The following is a 6,000-nucleotide window of genomic DNA, read 5'->3' on the forward strand; positions in this document are numbered from 1 at the left end:
GCACACACCTCTGATCATCATTCACAAACTGCATCACGTTTCCATCTACTCAGCCCGAGCACACATCACTATGTGCCAGGCTCTGAGAAACTGTCATCTAGCAGCGGCACACGTGACCAGCCATCTCAGACCCTGCAGCGAGTCCCCGTGTGATTGCGGTCCTGCAGGGAGTACTGGACCACTAGGCGGCCACCGGAAGTCAGACACTTCAGTCGAGATGAGCCCCAAAGTGCCCCGATTGACAGTATACAGCTAACAAGCACTACAAAAAAGGCATGACTACTGCCACCTGTTCCACACAGGCCTGTGGGTGAACTGGGACGGAGCCCACACGGGATTGTGTGGCCATCCATAAAGAACATTTAATCCGGACAGAAGGTCGTACCCAGGACGCTCCTACCAGTAGGTAATCCACCCTTACCACAGTGCGGGACGCCGCTTTTAGTGGGGTGCCCCGGCACGATCTTTGTATACACTTGGACCCTAAGCCTGTAGACCCTACGTGTAGAAGGGGACACATGTATTGCACGTAAAATAGCCCCCTAACAGGGCTCACTTACTTCCCAACCGAGTCGATCACTACTTGACTGACAGGAGCTTGGCTCCCACTCATCTTCTAAAAACTGTGTCTATACTGGAACTACGAACATTTTACCCATATCAAGGGCTATTTGCACCAATGAAACATATTGGACCTGCGATCTAGCGTCTGTCATTTGTCCCCAAACCGCCCTGGGACCCACCACATCTACATATACACTATCACCGCAAGACAGAAGTTGCACACACACACACACACCCCGTCGCTCCCCCTTTTTTCTCCGCAGACCCCCCACCCCTTTCTGCAAGACACCAGACCTGAGCTCTTGTGATATACCTTTATTTACATATATCCTAAGGTAGGACCGTACACCACTACCGTCACAGTGCTGCACAAGTCGCCCCAATACCCCCCAACTGCAAACGATCCAGTCCCAACACATGCCCCTCCCTTTTCTTCACCACACTAGTGAAGCGAAGATCACCACCAATTATATACATGTAAGCAGTGGAGGCTCCAATGTGGAACAACACTTTTAATTACAGATTACTCCTCCCAATAAAAACATCCATGAGATTTGTAATATCATATACTCCTACCATGCCCCTATTTTCCTATCCTTCCTTCTCCAGGGCGTCAATTACTACCCATTACCATGAATATTAAATTAATCTCTTTCATATGTTCTTTACTGTGAACACCACCCCAGACTTCACACCTCTTATGGTGCATACACACGGTCAGATTTTTCTTCAGATCTGAACGATAACGATTTACAAAAAATGTCAGATGAACGATTTGAACGATGCGTGTTCCCGATGGTCAGATAAGTTATCTGACATCTGATGTGTTTGCAGTCAGACTTGGACTGTTCCATTCATTTTAATGCAGTCAAAAATCGTTCAAATCTTTGGTAAAATCGTTCAAATTGTTCATCTGACATATCTGACCGTGTGTATGCTCCATTATGCAATGCGAATTAAAGGTGCTTTGAAAAAGCATGGTGCTTGCATTAAAAAGGAACACCAGCTATAAGTTTCTAGGCAAGATCAGAATGCTTTAAAGGGTGCATAACCAATATTTTGCAATGGAGCTAATGTAGAGATTGGTTGGATAAATATAAATACCTCCTTACCATGTACACACTGCCCGTTGCTACTACCAATTGGATAGATTAGTAAAGCCCACAGATCCGCCTCTCTGGGGTAGGACAGCACCCTGCCGGAGCACCTGGCAAATGGTTAAACTTGATAATTTAGAGAAGGTAAAGTTGTAAAAAGGGTTCCATAGGTAATACTCCTCTCCACTTTCTCTATCAGTTGAAGTACCAGAAGGTTCAGTCTAAAGTTCTCTACTTTTCTTTATCTATACCACCTCTCTTGGAGAACTAATCAGCTCTTTTGGATTCCAGAATCATCTATATGTGGATGATACCCAAATTTACCTATCCTCTTTAGATCCCTCATCATCTGTGTTGTCCCGCATTACTGAATGTCTCTCGCCCTTAAATAATCTCTCAAAGACAGAGTTAATATTTCCACAGGCCAATTATAATTACTGACATGACATCTCTCTAGCGTTCCCGCTAGGCTGTTTCATCGTGTGACAGGTGCAGGGTGTTAGAATGAACACTAATAGACTGATCTTCCTAAAAAAAAAAAAAAAAATCTGCTGCTCCTCTGCCCTGTCAGTCCCTACATTGGTTACCTGCATTTTACCAAATTAAATATAAAATAGTTCTGCTTACAAATAAGGCTATCAACCAAAGCTATGCCAACGTACAGCTCTACCATTATCTCAAAATATCTCCCAGCTCGCCCTCTCCTCTCCTCCACACTCATTGCATGCTCCCATTTACCATTACAGCACTCTTTTCCTGGCTGCACCTGTCTGTGGAATGCTCTCCCTGGCACAACCAAACATTCATGCAGCAGCCAACGTTCAAGTGTTTCTTGAAAAGACAACTTTTTAGACAGCTTATCAAATTCCAGAACCAGCCACATAACCTCCAAGAGCTATTCTACCAAATTATCTCCTCTCCCCACAGTCCACACATAACTTTCCATGTATTCTGTACTACCTGATAACCACAGGCCAACATTACTGCGTGACATGATCATACAGCCCACCAGGAGCCTCTGCAATCTGGCTGGAGCTATATGTAGCATGTATTTTTGTGTATCAATGCCTATTTCCCTATGGATTGTAAGCTTGCCAGCAGGGCCCTCTTACCTTTTTGTCTGTTAACGCCCAGTTTTGTTTTATTAATGTTTTGTTCACAATTGTAAAGTGCAACTGAATATTCTGACACTACATAAGTAAATATTAATGAATAAACAACATGATAAAACCAAACAATGTTTCTCCTAGGAATATAGTAACAGATGTGGTATCTGTCTGCATGGTAATGCTTTGATACAACAATGAGCTTTCTCATATATTACTTTAGCTGTAGACACCCTCTGCAGCTCCATCTTCCCAGTGATATTCTAGAAGATGGGGCATGCACGCAAGAGAGCATAGGCATTAGCACAGGGCCAGAGTGTTTGTCCACTGCCTGGTGCCATCTTCCCGAAGATGTCACTGGGAAGATGGAGCTGTAAAAAAAGAAGAGACATGCTTGCTGGCACAAAGTAAGAATACAATGGGTGCAGGATGTGCAGTGTGGGGGGGGCCCATGTGCACCGCTCACCCTGCACCCATTATAAATGCCTATGGTACTATCCATTTCCTTGAAAGCAGTCAGTTAAGCAGTGAATGTCAAATAATGCAACCTAGAAACTTCTACACAACAAAGACATTTATAATCAATGCTCACTTTTTTCAATTAACAATGTATCCCATAACTTACTATGGCCTTAGGGTGGGTACACAGCACGATATCGGGCAGATTTAGACAAATCAGAACACCAACTTGGGCATATCGTGCAGTGTGTACGCCCAATTTACACCCTCTCACAGTCGCATGCGATATAGTGTGATTGCATGTGCTGCACAGCTAATCACACAATATAGAATGGCACCATACATATTAATGAAGAACGCAACAAGTGATCGCCCCGTCATTCATGAAATCGTGCAGCGTGTACCAGCAATCATGCGAAGGCAAATCGGCCTGAACGTCGGCACGATTGCTGGTCGTTTAGGTGTGCACCCACCCCAAGGGACAGGGAAGCTTGTTCAAAAGAGCCGACAGCTCCCTGGCGTCGACAGGATAAAAATAATGAACAACAAGCGGTGGCGCCAAATTAGTAATAGGTGTGACAGTGACACAAAACTGCAGAGCAACAGGTCTCAGAGGAGTTCATTTGACAATGCCAGATAATTATTGTGCCCCACAGCTGCCAATGGACGTACTGTGATATATTGTATGAGTGACAGTTAATACAATGTGTTCAGTAAATGGGAACACACGTAGTAAGGAGCAGGTTATATACATTCTAGCCACAAGGTCTCTTAGTGAAGTGTTGGGTATATGTCGACAATCATAATGTCGACAAGCATCATGTCAGCATGATCATAATGTCGATATTGACAGTGTTCATAATGTATACAGTACTGAAATGTCGATATGTTAGACTGTCAAAATATCGTCCCTGGTGGCCCAGCAGTGACCTAACTTCTATTGACGGTAGCAGCAGTGTCTTCTGGGTCCCAGCGGTCATGTGACTGCAGCTTCCAGGTCAGACCTCCGATCTTCCAGCGTTCAGGCAAGTATTCTCCCCTATACCTAACACTTCCTCCACGCAGCCTAACCCTAATGTCGACATTTCACCTGTCAACATTATAAATGCCAACATTGTCGACCTTTTGACTACATCGCTATAGTGAGTTATGTTTCTGCATGATCTGTAGGTAATGGTCTTCACTCATATCTGATTGCACCTCATAGGTGTGCAACAAGAACTAGTGTTGTTAGCATTAATAGCATTGCTGTTGTGTGTTCATGAACATAACAGATCAGGCCACTAGGTAACTGAATCACCCCCAATGGAGAGATAGCACATACATCACTGATCTGACAACTTAAAAAAAATATACAAAATCCTGAGCATTAGATAGGATGAGCTGATAAACCACAAAGACTTCTTTGAACTGCACATACAAAAAAAACATGACTCAGTGATACAATCATGTATTGTACTTACATAGCACACACACACACACACACACACACACACACACACACACACACACACACACACACACACACACACTGATGAGCAAAACCTATACAGGATATATAAACAGTTACATGTTCTGCACACAGTTCTAAATGAGTACTTACATTTATAATATCTGCAGGAATGTAGCCCTATACACAGTGGTAGTATCAAGATAGGCTGAGCAATACATGCACACACCAATTCACGTACATGTTCCAGGCCACAGAACTGCCTGCACAGACACACACTTACCTCTGCAGACCGCAGCCAGGAGTGCGGGGGGTAGGCGGCCTGGGCGAGGGGCACTGGGCCATAATGACAAGCAGCCGGTAGCAGCGCATCAGGGCCGCTAAGATTGCGCATCCAAATGTTCTGAGACTCTAAGACTGACTCGTCTGACCTCTCACCTCTCACCCCTGACCCCCTCTGCAAGAAGAGCTCCGGAAATATGTTGCTGGCGCCTGCGCAGTGCGAGCATCATCACATGGGAGCTGCCGCCGCCTCGGTCACTTCTTTATTGTTCATTTTAGTTTTAATCCTCGTATTTTTTTTTTACTGGGGGAGAAAAAAACGAGTCTCGGTGATTGCGGCGGCGACTGGGCCCCCTACCGGCCGGACTGCGCTACGACCTACAGTATATGTTATCACACATACATGTATTACAGCACAGTCCCGCCCACTCTCAGACAGATCCTCCTGGCAGCAAATACTGATATTGAGGCACTAAGTAATAAGTATTACCAGGTTTTTTTGACTGTACTTTTTACGGTGTGCATCTTATTATCATCAAAATGAATATGTTTTATTAATTATGTGATGGGAGTTACTATCAGTTACAACGTTATTCTGCTGACTATGGGGGAGATAAGATGGAGCAGTTGCCAAAATTAACCAATCGGTTTCTAACTGTAATTTTATAGACCAGTGATGGGCAACTGGCAGCCCTGAGCCTCTGAGCCCTCACTGGCATCTCCCAGCTCCTTCCTGCTTTATTGTCATATATTGTAATCAGAGGTGTAGCGTGTGGTCAGGGTGCCCGGAGCACATGCCTGACACAGCACCCCCCAAGTATGCCAGGGTGGAGGCGTGTCCATCATGTGGGGTTAAATTAAATGGAAATAAAAATAAACATGGGGCAGTATCGAATTGGGGCATGGAGGGCTAGATATATATTCCAATTCCACTAATAAAATCCAGTTTTGTGCGGATGCAATAAAAAATACCTTGCCTGTATCGTGGTTTCTCAGCAACACCAGCCTCCTGTCACCCCACCCCCCAGGGGCGTCTTAAGAG

At 44.7% G+C, this 6,000-nt stretch overlaps 1 protein-coding gene across 13 annotated transcripts in view; it reads right to left on the reverse strand.

The window, feature by feature from the left end:
- The window catches only part of PPIP5K1 (diphosphoinositol pentakisphosphate kinase 1), a 204,345-nt gene extending 199,238 nt beyond the window's left edge, over positions 1-5,107 (reverse strand). For all 13 annotated transcript variants that reach the window (XM_088472887.1, XM_088472885.1, XM_088472883.1 and 10 more), the window contains exon 1: positions 4,960-5,107. The gene's annotated coding sequence lies outside the window, so the exon portion shown is untranslated. The remainder of the gene's footprint in view (positions 1-4,959) is intronic.
- Between the last annotated feature and the right edge of the window lie 893 nt (positions 5,108-6,000).

This window comes from Taudactylus pleione, unplaced genomic scaffold (genome assembly GCF_031769625.1).
Source record: "Taudactylus pleione unplaced genomic scaffold, aTauple2 ptg000129l, whole genome shotgun sequence".
NCBI lineage: Eukaryota > Metazoa > Chordata > Amphibia > Anura > Myobatrachidae > Taudactylus > Taudactylus pleione.